Here is a 19,431-nt window from a genome sequence, read left to right as displayed (position 1 = left end):
ATTAAAGGAGCGAGACTGATACAAAGCAAAGGTCACGCAAAGCTAAATTTATTTCACGCCAGGTATCAAGAATCAAACAAAACGTTCAGGGCCGCACCTCTTACAAGAAAGGACGACCTCTCTCTGTTTCACAGACTAGCTTTTAAGGGCAAAGGCCATGTGGTTGGGCCTGGCCACACACACAGGTGGCCAAAAAAAGAGAAAGCTGCACAGTCATGCTACGTCACACATAAGTAACCAACTGAATTACAACTTACCCTAGTAGACATTTGAACCAGCCTATCACCTTGGTCAGAATTGGCACCCAAAAGGTGCCCAAAGGGCAGGGCCCATACTCCTTGGTAACTAGGAGACAGTATGCATCCCCCCACTGATCAGAAGTCTCCACCTGGCCTGACCCACCCTTGTATTTGGGCTTTGTTACCTGGGGCTGGTATCCGGGACTTATTTTTGAGTAAGTCCCTTGGGGTAAGGAGGGCAGGGACAGTTTAAGGGTTAAACAACAAGGTTATTGTTTAACCTGGATGGAAACCTCTGGCTAAATAGGTCCTTACACTTGCTTCTTGAGGTAGACCTATATTGCTATGTACTTAAGGTTCTGGATCATGTGTTTTCATTTTCATTTGTTTCCATGTACCCTTTTATTTCTTCTTTTATTTCCTGGTTGATTCATTCATTGTTTAGTAGCATGTTACTTAACTTCCATGCATTTAGGGCCTTCAGACTTTTTTTTGTGGTTGACTTCCAGTTTCATAGTATTATGGTCAGAAAAGGTGCATGGTATGACTTCGGTTTTCTTGAATTTGTTGAGGCCTGCTTTCTGGCCTAATATGTGATCTATTGTGGAGAATGTTCCATGTGCACTTGCTGTTTTAGGATGAAATGCTCTGACTATATCTGTTAAATCCATCTGGCCCAGTGTGTCATTCAAAGCCACTGTTTCCTTATAGATTTTGTTTGGATGATCTGTCCGTCAATGTAAGTGGGGTGTTAAAATCTTCTACTATTACTATAGAATTATCAGTTAGTTTCTCTATGTTTGTTATTAACTGTTTTATATATTTGGGTGCTCCCATGTTGGATGCATAAATATTTACAATCATATCTTCTTATTGGATTGTCCCCTTTATTATCATATTGTGCCCTTCTCTCTTGTTATAGTCTTTGTTTTAAAGTCCATTTTGTCTAATACGACTATTGCTACTCTGGCTTTCTTTTGACATCCATTTTCATGATAAATGTTCCTCCATCCCCTCACTTTCAAACTTCAAGTGTCTTTAGGTCTAAAACGAGTCTCTTAGAGAGCATATAGATAGGTCTTGTTTTTTTTTTTTTAATCCATTCTGACACCCTACATCTTTTGATTAGAATGTTTAGTCCATTTACATTCAAAGTAATTGATAGATATGTATTTACTGCCATTTTATTGTTTTATGATTGTTTCTGGGACTAGCATCTCTGATGCTTTCTTATATTTCTCTTTCATGGTTTGTTGGTCTTCTTTAGTGATATATTTGGATTTCTCTTAATTCTTTGCATATTTATTAGTCATTTTTTATTTGTGGTTACTGTTATGTTTATATAGAACATCATCTGCATAAAGCAATCTATATTAAGTTGATGGTGACTTTAGTTTGAACCCATTCTTTACTCCTGTCCTCCCCACATTATAGATATATAGTGTCATATTTTACATCCTTTTGTGAGTTCCTTGACTTATTTTTTTATAGAAATATTCACTTTTACTGCTTCTGTGCTTCCTATCTCCAAATTGACATTTTCAATCTTTCTTTGCCACTCAAAGTGTCCCCTTTGGTATTTCTTATAGGACTGGTTTAGTGGTCATGAACTTCATTAATTTTTTTATCTGTAAAACTCTTTATTTCTCCTTCTATTTTGAATGTTAGTCTTGATGGATATTGGCTGCTGATTTTTCCCCACTGAGCACTTTGACTATATTATGCCAGCCCCTTCTGGTTTGGAGAGTTTCTACTGAAAAGTCTGCTGATAGCTCTATAGGCTTTCCCTCATAAGTAATTGTCTTCTTTTGTCTTGCTGCTTTTAGGATTTTTTCCTTATCACTATATTTTGTCAGTTTAACTACAATATGTCTTGGAGTGGGTCCATTTTTGTTAATTTTGATGGGAATTCTCTGTGCCTCCTGGATCTGGATCTCTTTCCTTCCCCAGATTAGGGAAGTTTTCAGCTACTGTCTCTTCAAATAAATTTTCTGTCCCCCTTCTCTCTCTTCTTCTGGGATGCCTATAACATGATGTTATTACATTTGATGGAGTCAGTGAGTTTCCTAAGCCTACTTCATTTTGCATAATTCTTCCTCCTCTCTTTTGTTTAGCTTCATTGCTTTCCATCACTTTTTCTTCTAAGTCATTAATTCATTCCTCTGCTTCTTTCAGCCTGCTTTTCATTGCTTCAAGGGTGTTTCTAATCTCATTTATTGCACTCTTCTGAATCTTTTTTAACTCTTTTATCTCTGTAATAAGGTATCACTGATATCTTCAATTCTTTTCTCAAGTCCAGTGAGTATCCTTATGATCACTGCTTTAAATTCTCCATCAAGCATATTACTTATATCTGTTTTACTTCCACCAAAATTGAAGCTCTGCAAAACTCTCTGGGGTCAAGAGATATGGTGTGGGCAGGTGTTTGTGCTGGCTTCTGCAGGACTGGGGCTAGGGGTGTGAGCTGGGACTGAGATAAGCATGACTGAGAAGGGCAATCCCACTGGAGGACAAAAGGGTGGAGCCTAGTAAGCAGATTAAACAGCAGTGCCCATATTGTGCTGATTCCTGCATGTCCCTCTGTGTTTGTGCTGAGGGGCAGAGGAGGGAAATGGTGCTTTCCAGTTCCTTTAATACTGGAGAGGTCTTTCCATGAATGCTGCCCCTCAGGGGCATACTCCAAGATGAGCAAACTCTCCTCACTGTGTGCCCCAGATGCCCTTCAGATCGCTGTTCCACACTATATATTCATGGGTTGTTTTCCTGCCTTCTATCCAAGAGCAGCCCTGATGCCTCCAGACTCCATCTCTAACTTCTCTGGGGACGAACCCAGCCCACTGACACTTAAAACTTCAGGCTTTACACCCCTCTGGTTGCAAGAACTCAACAAATTTAGCCCTTCTCACTTTTTTTATGGGGAACTGTTCTCCTTGTGTGCTCCTTTCTCTCTCACCTCTCTCTGTGATCGCAGCTCCCTCCCCTCTGCAGCAGCCAGGATCCATTTCTCTTCTAAACCACATCCCCACATTTCCTACCTTCTTTGATGTGGTCTGTTCTCTACCTTTATTTGTGGAGTCTGTTCAGCCAGTCTTCAGGTTGATTTCTGGAGTATTTAGGGTGACTTGACAGTTATCTAGTCATATTCATGGGACAAGGAAAACCTAGGGTCCTCCTACGCCATTGCCATCATCCCCTCTCCCATGGATACAATTTTATTTAAATCCTCTGAGTTCATAGATCGGAAAGGCTTTACTGAATAATAAACTACCCCAATACCTAGTAGCTTACATTTTTTTTAAATTTAATACAGGATCATGTTGGTCAGCAATTTGGGTATAGTCTAATTGGGTGGCTCTCCTGGGCTCACTCATGCATCTTCAGTCTACTGCTAATTTTAGCTGCCAGGGGCCTCTACTAGGACAGTTCATCTTTGCACCAGGTAGTCTCTCCTCCTCTCATCTTCTATCAGGTGACCTGGATTGTTCCCATGGAGTTGACAAGGTTCAGAGAGTGAGAACAGATGTATGCTAAACTTCTGTAGCCCAAGCTCAGAACTTCCCCACTGTCACTTCCACTGCATTCTGTGTGGCAAAGCAGGGCACACAGCAAGCACAAATCCAAAGGCTAGAGAAAGAGAATCCCCCTCTTTGTGGTCAGGGAAGAGTTTGTGGTCATTTTTGCAACCACCTGCCTGGTTTTCTTGCCTATAAATACAAGAAGCCTTACATAATTTTGTATTAAATGGGATAATATATTAAAAAATCATGGGATAAATTGGATTGAAAGTGCTCAGTAAATATCAGGACCTTTCCTTTATTCCCTTTCAGACTAAGTGGGGGACACAAAACAATAAGATAAGTTTCCTTGTATAGCTTATGGATATTGTCTTATTAATTTTTTTTAAAGATTTTATTTATTTATTTGACAGACAGAGATCACAGGTAGGCAGAGAGGCAGGCAGAGAGAGAGGGGAAGCAGGCTCCCTGCTGAGCAGAGAGCCCGATGTGGGGCTCGATCCCAGGACCCTGAGATCATGACCTGAGCCGAAGGCAGAGGCTTTAACCCACTGAGCCACCCAGGCGCCCCATGGATATTGTCTTATTAATTTAAGGCTTAAATGGATGTTGGTTTTAGTTAACTTTATTAGATTATCTAGTAAATCTATTCATTATAAATCCACATAAAGTCAATTTTATGCATACATATGTATTGATCCCTAGTACACAGAGAAATTTTATACCACCTATACTGGCAGGAAAGCTTATCCTCAAAGAGACCCCAGTGAACCAACTCCCCCAAGCATTCAGTCTTGAGTCTGGTCTAGCTCCGTGCCTCCAACCAACTGAATACAATGAAACTAGTCCCAGTTTCCAGGCCCAGACTACAGAAGACTGGCAGCTTCCACCTCCTATATCTTGAAACATTAACATGTAGAGCCCTGAACCACCATGTAAGAAGACCAACTATGCCTCACCAACTTCAGCTGTTTCAGCCTCCCGCTATTTGAAATTTCACAGACCAATCTCCAAGCAACATGGAGCAGAGATGTATCATCCTTCCTGTGCCCTGAATTCCTGATCCACAGAATCATAGATACAGTAATAATAATAAAATATTTTAAGCCTCTAAGTAGTTTCTAATGCAGCAATAGATTTTTGGTACAACCAGGAAACCCTGGACATAGCTGAATATTGTCGCTGGGAGCAGAGAGCTGCAGCCACTGCCATGCTGCTGCTCCTAGAACACATACTGGCCATTGATCTATGAATCAGAGAGGAACTAAGAACTCAAGAAGGCCAGCATGAGTTAAAGGAGGCAGGCAAACAAAGTGTGGTTTCACCATGGTGTCAAGACTCACATCTGACTCACTCTGACTCGCTCTGACTCACAGTCTGAAAAGCAATGATTATGAGCAGAGCAGCTGGGAGGCCGAGATCTGTTCCATGTACACATAGCCTCCTTCAGGGCTGAGCTCAGCACCACCTGAAGGCCTCCTGAAGGTGAAACAGACAACTAGGCTTATCAGCAGCAAGGTCTTGGAGCAAAGCCAGGTATCTGGGCCTGGATGAACACCCAGCCCTGCACCTGTGAGTATATAAAACACAGATAACACCATGACTTACAAGTGCTCCTTGGGTGGTAACCCGGAATGAGGAAATCAGAGACTAAGCAAGCATAGCTCATGCTTTCACAGTACCCTGAAGCTCTACTTGTCACCTCCCTGTCCCACTAGGCACCACTAGGAAGCCTCAATAGCAGTAGAATGTGCCTGCACAAGGCACACTGCTATAAAAACTGTAGCATCCCTTGGAGCAGAGCCTCAGAGAGTAAAATAGTGTCAGATGCTGGAACTAATGCCAGACTGAAAACCAACTACCATGTGAATAAATGCACTGAGAAGAAGCTGTTCATCTGGACTCTTCAGCCACAACTGTACATTCAGACATAAGCACCAAGCAAGCATTGAGCACTTACCCTGTATCCCACGTCCTTCTGGAGTCCTTGGAGGGTGGGATCATTTCTGAAAAACAACATACTAGAAATCAACCACTAAATGTCTACACAGTGCACAAACTGTGATTCAATTAGTGAACACTATCAGATTCAATAACTGAGTGTTTTATTCCAGTAAACAAATATTTTTTAAAGTACCTATTTGTCAAGTGTTGTTCAAGGAGTTTAAGATCTAATGGGGAGTCAAGACACCTGGAAATTACGTACATCATAAAGAAAACTAAGTTCCATGGGAAAACACAGAAGGAAGGGAATAATTTTGACTGGAGAATCTGGGAAGGTTTCATAAAAGAACTGACCTGTGAACTGAGACTGAAAGGACAGATCAAGAAAATTTCAGGAAGCTCTGCATTCAAGATCCAAAAGGAAAAGGAGCATTTCAGGTAAAATAAGCAACAAGAACAAAGGAACAGAGGTCTAAAATAATGCGGGATGTTTCTGGAAGCAAAGCATAAAATGATAAGTGAATGAAATAAATGGAAGGTGTGGGAGAGATTATTGGGAGACAAAGCAGGAGGAGAGTTGGGGCCACACTATGAAAGGCCTTGAATGCCATGCTAAGACAAGTAGAATTAAGTGTATTAAAAAAAAAGAATTAAGTGTATTATTAGGCATTGTTAAAGTGTGAGGTACTAGGAACTACTAAAAGACCAATTCAAAACAATAGAAAAAATGCATGCAAATGAGCAAAAAAGTATTTCTGCCTCAAATTGCAAGCCAGTAGCACCAGGGTAACATCATATCCCTTTGCACAATCAGCATGACCAGGAGGGTGGGGACTAGGTCCCTCACTGTCACTGCTGCATCCCAGCTCCTCTCAAGGCTGTTATGCACTGTGGACATGAATATCTGTAAAAAGGAGTAATTAATTCTTCCCTGTCTACCCAAGTTGAAGATCTCTTGTTTATGGCTTGCTTCTGTAGACATTTATGTGTTTTGGTATTTTTCTTTGATATTTTAAGTAATGTATGGGCAGGGACAAAGCTGTATCTATTCAAAAAAAACCCTGAAACCTAGGAGAGAACCTTGCAAACTAGTTACCCATTATTTGTTCAGTGTATAAATAATATGGAAGATAAAATAGTCTCATTACATCACATCAACATGTTATTCTAGGGTGCTTGGGTGGCTCAGTCGGTTGGGTGTCTGCCTTTAGCTCAGGTCATGATCCTGGGGACCTGGGCTAGACTCCTGCATTGGGCTCCCCCTGCTCTGCAGGGAGCCTGCTTCTCCCTCTCCCTGCCACTCCCCCTGCTTATGCTCTCTGTCAAATAAATAATCTTTAAAAAGTAAAATAAAATAAAATAAAACATGTTATTCTAGGCCAGAAAGAAAACAATCAAGTTTGCTGTTCCACATCTGGTAATGTATATCAAAGAAATGAAATCACTACCTCAAAGAGGTATCTTTATCCCTATATTCACAGCAGCATTATTTAATTAGTCATGACATGTATATGGTCTAAGTATCCACTGACAGATGAATGAACAAAGAAAATATAATATATACAATGCAATACTATTCAGCCATAGAAAAGAAGGAAATCCTGCCATTTGCAACATGGATGGACCGTGAGGGCATTAATGCTACATGAGATAAGATAGAAGAAAAGCAAACTGTGATCTCACTTGTATATAAAATCTACAAAAAAAAAAAGCAAAAAACAAAAAACAAAAAAACCCAACAACCAAACTCACAAATACAGAGAATGGTTTGGTGGTTGCAGAGATGGGAGTTGGGAGGTGGGGAAAATAGATGAAGGTAGTTAAAAGGTACAAACTTTCAGTTATAAGAAAAATAAATTCTGGAGATTTAACATATAGCATGGTAACTATAGTTAACAATACTGCATTGTACACCTGAAAGTTGCTAAGAGAGATCTTTTTTTTTAATTAATCAATTTAGTTTAAACTAAAAAAATTATAACCTAAAGTTCTCATCACAAGAAAAAATTTATAAATATGTGAGTTCATGGATGTTAATTAAAGTCACTGTGGTAATCATGTTTTTAGAAGATTTTATTTATTTTACAGAGAGAGAACATGCATGAGCAAGGTAAGGGGCAGAGGAAGAGAGAGAGAATCTCAAGCAGACTCTGCACTGAGCACAAAGCCTGACACGGGGCTTGATTTCAAGATCCTGAGATCATGATCTGAGCTGAAATGGAGAGTCTGGTGCTTAACCGACTGAGCTACCCAGGTGGTAGCTAATCATTTAATGATAATTAAATTGTGATAATCATTTAATAACGATACATATATTAAATCATTATGTTGTACACTTAAAATTAAGACATTATTGGGGTACCTGGTTGGCTCAGTCAGTGGCTCACTCTCTCTAAAACAAACAAATCTTTAAAAAAAAAAAAAAGAAAGGAAGACAATATTATATATCAATTATGTCTCTATGAAACTGGAAGTAAATTAATTGTCATCATTTCTGATATCATTTAGGGTCTTTATTTTTTGTTCAACACTTAACAATAAAGAGATATTTCTTATATATTTTCTTACCCCTTTGTTATCCACAAAATGCATCTTTTTTTCCCTATTTCCCATGTCCTCCTTAGGAGCCTGACTTGGAGTCCACCTAAATGAGTCTTCTCTTTTTTATTTCCTAGTATAACTTGATTCCTCAAATTTTTTCACCTCCTTCCTACATCTACTTCCTGGATCTTTTTGTGAATGCAAATGGCCTTCTCGAACATCTTTCCCTAAATAAATGTCCTACTCTTCAACTACTTTGCTCTTCTATCTTGTTCCCATGGAATCTTTTCAATTAGTCCCAAAGTGTGTTAAAACCTTTTTAAAAGGTCATTTTGCTAATAGGCTATTTACTTTTTCTTAGTCTCCAAGTAAATTCTATCAGTTTATGATCATATTGACCAAACTTCCCTACAGTTTAACCCACTCTCTCTCTCTCTGCAAGCTTCAAACTAGGAGAGTTTCCTGCCCTACTCCTTTGTTTTTTCTTCTAATAGTTTTCCCCACACTACTATTAGCACAGATTTTTAGCTGGACTAAAATCAAATTGCTTGGTAGAGGTATAATGCTGTCTGTGAGCTTCACTTTTAAAAGGGGAAGCTGGGGGCCCCTGCATGGTTCAGTATTGAACAACTGGCTCTTGACTTCTGCTCAGATCATAGCCTTAGTGTTGTGAGATGGAGCCCTGCATCAGGTTCTGCCCTCAGTATGGAGTCTGCTAGAGATTCTTGAGACTCTCTCCTGAGATTCCTCCTAACCTCCCCTCATGTTCTATAAATAAATAAATAAATAAATCTTTTAGAAAATAAAATAAAAAGATAAAAAGAGGAAGACACTGCCTACAAAGAATGTCATAAGACACTCTATAGAATTTAGAATAGTGCTCTTTGTATTTTTTCCTCCTGTATTTGCTAAAACAATTTCTTTAAACTATGTATTAAATTCTACCTTTCTAAGTTGATACCTAAATTTTGTCATCATAAACTTAATTTGTTGAAAGACTATTATATCCAGTGCACCATAAGTGCTGGCACAATAAAATAAAAGTGATATCACTGCTTTATACCCTAAGTATCTAAATGCAATAATGACTGAACCCTATGTTCATCTACTTATACAAATGTGAACACATTTTATATTCTTTTTTTCTCCTGGAAGTCATATTTCCATTCCATTTTCCTCTCAGCATTTCATCTTTTTTTCTTTTTTAAAGATTTTATTTACTTGACAGACAGAGATCACAAGTAGGCAGAGAGGCAGGCAGAGAGAGAGAGGAGGAAGCAGGCTCCCTGTGGAGAAGAGAGCCCGATGTGGGGCTCGATCCCAGGACCCCGAGATCATTACCCGAGCCTAAGGCAGAGGCTTCAACCCACTGAGCCACCCAGGTGCCCTAACTCTCAGCATTTCATCTTACTATATTTTTATGCTTGAAATTCTTTTGTTGATTGTCTTATTTCTCTGCATCAAAATATGCACATAAATTTAGATGGTACCTTTTGACCATAAAAACTTACAAATGTTTAAAGTTATTTTAAGTTGCTATTACAATTATTAATATAGAATCAATATAACTCTATTATAATCTTTTACAAATATTAAATATAAAACATGCATCTCTTAATAAAGATGGAGGTGGTTATTTTGAGTGTTCATATGTGGTTTGGTTTAGTTTGTTAATTCTTGTATCTGAGATCACTATTGTTGCTAGAAAAGAGCATACAGCACTTTTTTGGGCTGCTGGACCCAACTGAGGGGAAAATGTGGATTTCTCCAAACTAATGAACGATTCTCTGACAAAAACTCGGTTCCTACAATGCAATACAATTCTGACATTTTCTACCCAAACACAGCATCAGACTCTGGGTTAAGAACCCAGTCCCACAAGACTGCCCCTCATCCCTCAGAGGCCAGTCACAATCCCAGGTTACTATCTATGCTTCTGTCATTAAGTCAGAGGTTCCCAAAACCCCATCCTCAAGTTCAATTAATTTGCTACAGGGGCTCACAGAACTCAGAGAACCATTTTACTTGCTAGATGACCAGTTTACTGTAAAAGGATATAACTCAGGAATAGTTACAAGAGTTGCATAGGGCAAGATATGGGGAAAGAGCATGGAGCCCTTATATCCTACAACACTTTGAGCAACCCAAATTATAGTTTCACAATCAACTGAATGAGAATAGAAGAGATCCTGTTGTCCATTCTATTTCCACTCCCACTGGAATAAACTGAAGTAATCATGTGTCCCCCAGAGACCAGAAGAATTAAATATTGGGTGAGATTTAACGCTAGTGCTCTTAAGTGAGACCTGATCCAGTGTGTCTGGACACAGCTTCTGCGTAACTCAGCTTTCTTAGAGCCTGATGGGAAATCACTCACTTCACAAGCCCCTCTCATAGGAATGAAAACATTCATAGGAATGAAAACAGAGCAGTAGACAAGACAGGAATCCACTGAGACCTGGACAGAGCATCACACTCTTAAATGGAAGAGTGGGAGTGCTGCTAGACATCAGAAAGCACCAGAAAAACAAAACTGTGAGACAAGGGCAATATGGAGGCTCCCAGTCACCAGAAGGCAGGCTTTGCTACCTTGGAGTTCCTCTCCCTGTAGCTCCTTTTACACTATTTCCTGTTTCCTCAGACTGAACTTTCTAGAACGACAAAGCCATTGTTTAAAATCATTCATACTTATGATCACAGTGAGAGGAAAAAGGCAATCTTATACCATTGGTGGATGTCCAGGTTACAGAAGCATATGTATCAATATGCATCAAAAGCTTTAAAAAAGCACATCATGTTTGAGCAAGCAATTCCACCTCCAGAATTATCATGAGAGGAAATAACCAAGGAAGTGCACAAAGACGTGTGTGTACAGAGATGCTCCTTATCATATTATTATAGGAGCAAAAACTAGAAAAATTAAAAAAAAACAAAACTAAATGGCCAACCATAAGGAAATGATCAAACTGATTTTGGTAAATAATCAAATTAACACTATGAACTATTATGGGTAATTAAAAATGATAATGGAAACTATACTGACCCCACGATATATTTTCATAATAAAAGTATTTTTAAGGGGTGCCTGGCTGGCTCAATGGGTTAAAGCCTCTGTCTTCTGCTCAGGTCATGTTCCCAGGATCCTGGGATCCAGCCCCGCATTCAGCTCTCTGCTCAGCAGGGAGCCTGCTTCCTCCTCCCTCTCTGCCTGCTTCTCTGCCTACTTGTAACTCTGCCTGTCAAATAAATAAATAAAATCTTAAAAAAAAAAGAAAAGGAATTTTTTAAAAGAAAATTAAATGATGCAGTAGGTTCCTATTTTGTCTTTAAAAGACATGAATGCATAAAAAAGTTATTATCTGTATAATAAATAAGTTATACACTGAATTGTAGAAGAAAATATTGATGATCTATTGTTAAGCTTAAAAAGCAAATTGCAGAAGGGCGCCTGGGTGGCTCAGTGGGTTAAAGCCTCTGCCTTCGGCTCAGGTCATGATCCCAGGGTCCTGGGATCAAGTCCCACATCGGGTTTTCTGCGCAGCAGGGAGCCTGCTTCCTCCTCTCTCTGCCTGCCTCTCTGCCTACTTGTGATCTCTGTCCCTCAAATAAATAAATAAAATCTTAAAAAAAAAAAGCAAATTGCAGAACAGCATCACATTATGATGGCCAGTTAAATGAAATAATCATAAATATGCATATATGTAGTATGTGTGTTCATTTAATATACACGAATGTTTGTTAAATGTATACCATATATACAATATCATCTATGTATGAAGAATGACAGAATGCACACCAAAATGCTAACAATGGTAAGATTACACATGGGTTTTTCATTTTTTACATTTCTGAATTTTCCTAATATTCTACCAATACTTATTTTTCATAATCAGATTAACTCTTATCTACAACACTGCTGCTCATTCCCTTGCAAGTAAAAGCCACAAAGAGCCCGTCTTAGCTTCCCACTTCGTGACATCTAAACACTAGTGATTCCACATTTTCTTTTTTGTGTTGAAAGCCTAGGTATGAAGGAAGGGAACAAGGTAAGACACTAAATTAGGTCATATCCTTAATACATATAACTGATTCCCACAGATACATTAATTCAGACCAAACATTCAGATTATACAACACAGCACTGTTTAAAAAAGACAAAGAACATATTATATTCCCAAAAAATAAACATCTTGAAAGATGGTATTATTCTGTTACTACTCTCTTCCAAGATACATTAAGTGATGTGAAGTGGAAGGCGTACCTCACCTTTTGTGGTCCACATGCCTATCTAAAAATGTGCATATATAATCTACATGGATCTTTTTCTTCTCTCCTGTGAGAGATTAGGAGAGAGTGTCTCACGTTTGAAGTGTGTTCAATTAGATTTCAGAACATCAAAAAGAATTACCAAATATGGGGCAACTGCAGTAATGAGAGAACTATGTGAAATACCTTCCTGTGTAAGAATGATTGAGAAATAGAAAGGAGACACAAATCTGGAGTCGAAAATATTTCCTAATTTCTAAAATATGGCAAGTGAGCTCTAAAACTAGGTGAATGAGCTCGATACCAAATGATAAAACATTCTGGAATAGATTACTAAATAAGTGGTTTGTAAACACTTAGAAAAGGATCTTTGATTAGACTGAAAGCAATACGGGTTTAGAAACAAAGATTGAACTAATTAACCTCATTTTTAAAATAGGATCATTAAGCTGGGAGTGCTATAAATACACTCACATATTTAGTTTTGAAAAGGCATTTGTCAAAATCTCTCATAAAATCTCTACCTACAGGATAGAGAAATGTGAGCCAGATGAGAGCCCAGTAAGGTGCACTGGTAGGAGTCACAGAGCAGTGATTGATGAATTCATGCTATCCTGATGAGAAGCCTCCAGCCTGTGACTATATGCTTACGTGTGTGTGAACTGAGTGTGTGAATGTGGGACATATATGTTCCTACATATGAAGGGGGCCTCTTCATATGAAGCCCCATATAAGTGGGCTTAATGGAGAGCCACTACACACACACTGCAAATTTTCCTCAATTCCTCTTTCTTCCTTACCCTACACATCAATGCTGCACTGGGTCCTTTCACTTCTCCAAAGTACCTGTCGACTTCTTATGCAATTTGTCTACTTCTCTCACTATCTCTTCTGATACCTGGCTGAACCTCACTATCTCTCTCTCAATCACCACCACCTCTCACTTGGACCACAGCAAATACCTGGAGCCAGTTATCTATTTTGATTCTCACTTCCTACAATCCATTTTCCACATCAAGCCAGAGTGAGCTTTTAAAATGGAAATTAGACCACCCCATTAATTTGCTGAATAACCTCCAGCTTACTAGAACCAAATGAAAACTCCCTAGCCTGCTGCCAGAGCTCCCTTTCTGACTTATGCCTACCTCTCTCCTCAAAAATCAGGCAACTGTTAACACTCTCTGCCTTCCCCTTGCATCCTAGCCTCCCACCCGAATACTTTGAAATAGCTATGCCTTCACCTGGCTCCCTGCCCTCCTGCCTTTGAGATTTTATTTTAAATGTCACCTCTGCAGAGCTCTCATCCCCTCCCCACTCCAACCACTCAATTTTAAGCAGCCATCCCTCACATAGCCCTACCTTAATTCTCTGTATGGCCCTGCATCAGTCAAGATCCAGGCAGGAGACAAAAGCCATACCAGGTATTTTAAGAGAGAATTTAATATTATGATAACCAGGTATGAAGTTGTTAACCGACTAACTGAAAAGACAGAAAGAGAACACTAAGTGGAAGGCAACACTAGAAACAGGTTCCAACCCTAGGGCTGGAGAAACAAACGAAAGAAATTGAAGAGATTGGAATCATTCAAAAGAAGTTTGGAATAAGGACCTGGCAAAGCTGAAATTAAGTGAAATTAACACCAGCTGGTGCTGCTATTCCTGCAGGGCTGGCCATGAAGGGCATTCTGCACATAAAGAGACAACTGCACACCAGACTCAGCTCCTGCTGCAAGAGAGGCACTGGCACAGGGATTGGAAGAAGCCTGATGGGTGATGTTAAGGGAATCACAAATGGACAGGAAGGAGTGAGTCCCTTTTCCTACGCGCACCCCCAGGCTTACAGTCTCTCCCTACTGCTCTTTGTTGGCGGACCTAAATAAGGATCCAACTGGCAAAGCAAAAAAGTGGTTTGCACAGTCTCATCCCTAGCAACAGCATGGTAAGTAAAGAGCCAGGAAGGGTTTGGAGGCAAAGGAAAACAGCTTGATACCTGGAAAAAGTACTTATCACTTTAATTTTTCTTAGTTATACATTAAAATATTTGTTTGTTGTTTGCCTCTTCCTGCTATGAAATTGAATCATATGAAATTGCCAATTCTCAAACTCTAAAACCTCTTAAAAGATAGCAATTTCTTATGGTTCAACCTAATAGATTACGTTTCCTGTGGGTAGGAATTTCATCTGTCTTGCTGACAGATGAAACACCTAACATGAAGATCAGTGCATTAAATGTGAATTCATAGATTACTGAATTCCTGATGAAGTGTTCAACATGAAAACACAAAGAACATAATTTCAGCTTTCTTTGATAACTAAAAAATACTTCAAACTCTTGCCTCATCAAGTTCTATACCATGATAGTATACAAAATAGAAGTATAGAGGTGGCTCAGTGGGTTAAGCCTCTGCCTTCGGCTCAGGTCATGATCTCAGGGTCCTGGAATTGAGCTCCGCATCAGGCTATCTACTCAGTGGGGAGGCTGCTACCCCGGCTCTATCTGCCTGCCTCTCTGCCTACTTGTGATCTCTAGCCGTCAAATAAATAAATAAAATCTTTAAAAAATAAATAAATAACAAAAAAATACATAAAAAGAAGTATAGAATTGATGGTTAACAGAATGGCAAATAAAACAAGGTTGATAGTGTAAGATTCACAGTTTACAGGATACTAATCTGAAAAGACCTGTAATATGCTTCCTTGAGGTCCAGTCTATTAAGCCTAGAGTTGAATTACTTTTGCAGGCAGGCAATTTCAACCTAATTTTTGAAAAAGCAATAAAAACCCTAAAGAAAGCAACTTTCTTCAAAATTAAAGTTCTCTCAGCCTTTTGCTGTCAGAATAAATGACAAACCCAGAGTTTTTCATTCAAAGTTGGTTTTAACCACATATTTAAACCCATTTCACACACAGACATAGTGCACTTTAAATCATTCATTCATCTTGGGGTAAAAAGAAAAGATGAATTCACCTTTTAAAAAAAATTATTTTTAGAGAGAAAGAGTGAGAGAGCAGTGTATGAGGGGGGTGGGGGTGGAGGCAGAGGGAGAGAGAAGCAGAGTCGGTCCCCCCTGAGCAAGAAGCCCACAGGCCAATCTCAAGACCCTGAGATCTTGATCTGAACCAAAATCAAGAGTCAAACATTCAACTCACTAGCCACTCAGGTGTCCCTAGAAAAGACAAATTCACCACTGATAAAAGGGGAGTATAAACCACTTTCCCTGGCTGTTCCATTCTGTAAGGCCAACAGGATTTCAAAGTTAACTGTCCTTGGAGAGGCTGCCTGTTGTGTGGTGATTAAGAGCACAGAATCAGGGGCACCTGGGTGGCTCAGTGGGTTAAGCCTCTGCCTTTGGCTCAGGTTATGATCTCATCAGTGTCCTGGGATGGAGCCCCGCATGGGGCTCTCTACTCAGCAGGGAGTCTGCTTCCCTCTCTCTCTGCCTGCTTCTCTGCCTACTTGTGATCTGTTTGTCAAATAAATAAATAAAATCTTTAAAAAAAGCACAGAATCAGGAGCCAGCCTGCCAGGTGAGGGGCGATCCTGGCTCTGATGCCTCTTAGCTGCATCAGCTGAGCAAGTAACAACCTCTCTGTGCCTCAGTTTCCTCATATGTTCCCTTTCATGATAAAGCAAATTAATACAAGGAAAATACTTCACACTGTAAGAGCTGGATATGCCAGCTTCTAAATTTCTAAGTATCTAGGAATCCCTGCATCCTGCAACTGCAAATTCCCTAAACCTAATTCCATAGATTCTAATTCACTCTACCTGGCAGGAAGCCCACAGATCTGCCTATTCACTAAGCACCTTCAGTAAATAAAAGCACAGAGCTGAGACAATAAGAAACAGAGGTCTACAAATCGTAGACCAAGAGATAAAGCACCAACTGACACACTTTCCAACCAAACTCTGCTCTCTCTGGTAACACATATGCACTCACTATCATTTAAGCTGAAATTACAGCAAGAAAAAATTTAAATATACTCTTTTATCATCCATTTCCAGTGTCTCGAGTGAAGGGTTCTACAACAATAGGTGAGTTTCCACAGCCCAATCACAAACAGCACATTCTCATGTCTTCCCCTGAGGCTGCTGGTCTTCCCATCTCTTATCATCATCTCAGCTCTTAAATGCTCAAAGTGGTTGGTTTCCACAGTTTTCTTAAATCATTCAACCAATAAACATCATCTGATTCTTCTTGTTTTCCTCTCAGGCAAGTCTCTCTGGCCCTTCATCATTTTGGTTGCTCTTCTTCCACATTCCATCCAGTAACAAAAATAAATCAACAAATCATCATCTTCATGCATCCAAAGTACCAGAGGATGCGATTCGCAGGCACCACTGCCAACATTTACTGCTCTTGGAGGTGAGAGCAAAGTTCATGGCTGTGATTCAAGTTTAGTGCATGACATCCTCACACTTTAAAGGAAAGGAGAGCTGCTCAAGGGGAGCCTATGACAAGGTCAGGGGTAGTTTTGTCACTACTGTCACCTTAGTATTCAGAGAAAATTGCACCCAAGAAAGTCACTAACCACATGTAGAAGGTGGCAAGTCCCAAAAGAAAACCCTCAGAAAAGGAAATCAGCAAATAATGCAAATTAGATTTAAAAACAACAACAACAACAAACCAACATTATTTTCTTCAAAAGTGATTGCTAGGTTGATGGTTTTTAGCAAAGGTTTGCCCTTCTTTTAAGGATCTGTGACTGGTGGAGTACTGAAGGGAGCAGGGATTCATGTTAATTGCTTGGAGTTGAAGCTGTTTTCAGGTCCTATACTTTAAGAGGGCAAAAAAGATTCCATAGCTTCCTGCTTGTGGACTAAAAGGGGGAAGAAAAAAATTAAAAAAAAAAAAAAAACGATCCTCTTTAAGAAAGCAAGTTAGCAACATAGCAGGAATTTAGTTCTAAGTTAGTGTAGGAAGAGAACTTCAGTAGCTCTGAGGTTCCACTCCAGGTATTTACAGACTTGACCTCTACAGCACCATCCACCAACAATCAACCTTCACTACACTGGCCTGGAGGAAGTGCTGAGGATCCTCACTCTCCATGGAAAGTCACGGTCACAGCAGACTCCAGCTGAAAGCCATAAGAGTCCTACTGGGAATCAGAGCACTCTAACTTCCCAGTAACCAGGACCTCTAGTGTGTCCAGGGACATCCTAGTTAGGCAAAAGGGCCAAGGAAACTTCATACCTCCGGAAAGAAGGAAGGAAGAAAGAAAGAAAAGAGAAGAGGTAGAGACAAACCTTATTAACCTTAATTATCTGGAAAAGTTCCTAAACAGTCACAAAAATCTTCATATTCACTAACATTTGTTAAGCATCAATTTTGCATGCAAAGGAATGTTCTAGGGGCTAGAGATACACCTCTTGGGGCTTACACTGTACTAAGGACCAACCTGGAGAATATGTGGGGGAAGAGAAAGCAGAAAGTGCAAAAGCCCTGAAGGGGTAGTGTGCCTGCGTGAGCTTGGAATGCACAGAGGACATCGGTTCTAGAATGCAAACAACAGTGTGTAATGAACAAGCTGAAGACATGAAAGATTAAATCCCAGAGGTAAGGAGGAGTCAGAATTCAGAGCCTTGTGCATATGAAGTACCTATTATCATATATGTGTATTGGAGAGTGGAGATAACATTACTTTGGCATAATTAAGGATTTCTTTCTTTCTCTCTTTTTTCTTTTTTTTTTCTTTTTTTTTTTTTTAGTGTGTATTAAGTGGAATAACAGTCTTCCAAGTTAGGGAAAGTATGAATATTGCTCCAAAGGAAGTCAGGTAAATTAGGTGATAAAAAATAGAAGGCTTCAGAAGATGCCTTCATCCAGGGACTCACTAGGTGACACGCAGGAAAAACTTCATTATCTCAGAGTGTCACACTCCCCTCTTATTCCCCCCACACAACAAGGGTGAGATTTAAATCTCCATCCATTAATTCATCTACTCTGGATACCTCAGCTAATATTAACGTGGCCGGTACTTTCTCTCTGTTGCCTCCAATTGCCTTCAGTCATATCTTACCTGAGCTGTACCACAAAGGACCCTTATCCCCAAAGGCTGGAACAGTAACGGCACATGAAGGTTATGTTATAAACATCTGTTGAGTGAATGGACGGTTTCGTTGGCCCTCTCTAACACTCACTGACCTTTATTCCCTGGGCCCGGGAAGGTTTCCCTAAAAACTGAAGGCAGTCTACGTGCCCTTAAGGTAAACAACCTGAAGACCACTAGCTTCTCTATAATTCTTTTTTGTGGAAAAAGTGGGACAGTGGTGTGGCCAGATGTGGAGCGAAGTGTGGAGGGAGCGGTGCCAAAACAAGACAAACAAACAAAAAAAACCCCAAAAACGGATCCCACAATTTCTCCGACCCGAGGGCCAGCTGCGCGACCAGAGAGACTCACTTGAAGGTGACGACGCAGAGCGGCCGGTGGGACTTGTGGCTGGTGTTCTCGGCCATGCCCTTGCCGCAGAAGTCGTAGGTGAAGATGCCCCAGCGGAGCGGGGCGCCCGGCCGCACGTCGAACACCGCTCGTCGAATATCGCCCGGCAGCAAACGCCAGGCCACTTGCCCACCCCGGGCCGCAACGCCTGCTCCGCCCCACTGCGCATGCCTGGGCCCCGTTTCCCGCCCCTGCCCGAAAACACCGCTACACCTCCGACCCCGCCCCCCAAATCTGGAAAACTCAGGCTCAGCTGTGGGCGCTCGCGTCCTCAGGCGCCGGAGTTCGCGCGCAGGCGGAGCGGGGCCGCGGCGTGGGGCTGTTCAAGAGGCGGAGAAGGGGCCCCGGGGTCCCGCCCGTACTCACCGCCGCTCCCCAGTCACGCACTCCCACCCCCCCACCCACGGGGCTAGGAGGGCCTCATCTGCCGGCACCTCCCGGCCCAGGACCAGGACGGGCTTAGCAGGTGCGCACCCTGAAACCCC

The 19,431-nt window shown here is 40.6% G+C and overlaps 1 long non-coding RNA gene across 1 annotated transcript in view; it reads right to left on the bottom strand.

Annotated features, from left to right (window-relative positions):
* Positions 1–19,058, bottom strand: part of LOC123945832 — an 82,198-nt gene extending 63,140 nt beyond the window's left edge. Inside the window, exon 1 of the long non-coding RNA XR_006819502.1 lies at positions 18,908–19,058. This is a non-coding gene — a long non-coding RNA (uncharacterized LOC123945832). The remainder of the gene's footprint in view (positions 1–18,907) is intronic.
* Positions 19,059–19,431: the final 373 nt, after the last annotated feature.

Source organism: Meles meles, chromosome 7, assembly GCF_922984935.1.
Source record: "Meles meles chromosome 7, mMelMel3.1 paternal haplotype, whole genome shotgun sequence".
Lineage (NCBI taxonomy): Eukaryota > Metazoa > Chordata > Mammalia > Carnivora > Mustelidae > Meles > Meles meles.
The sequence above is the reverse complement of the archived record's forward strand: the minus strand, read 5'-3'. Positions and strand labels throughout refer to the sequence as shown.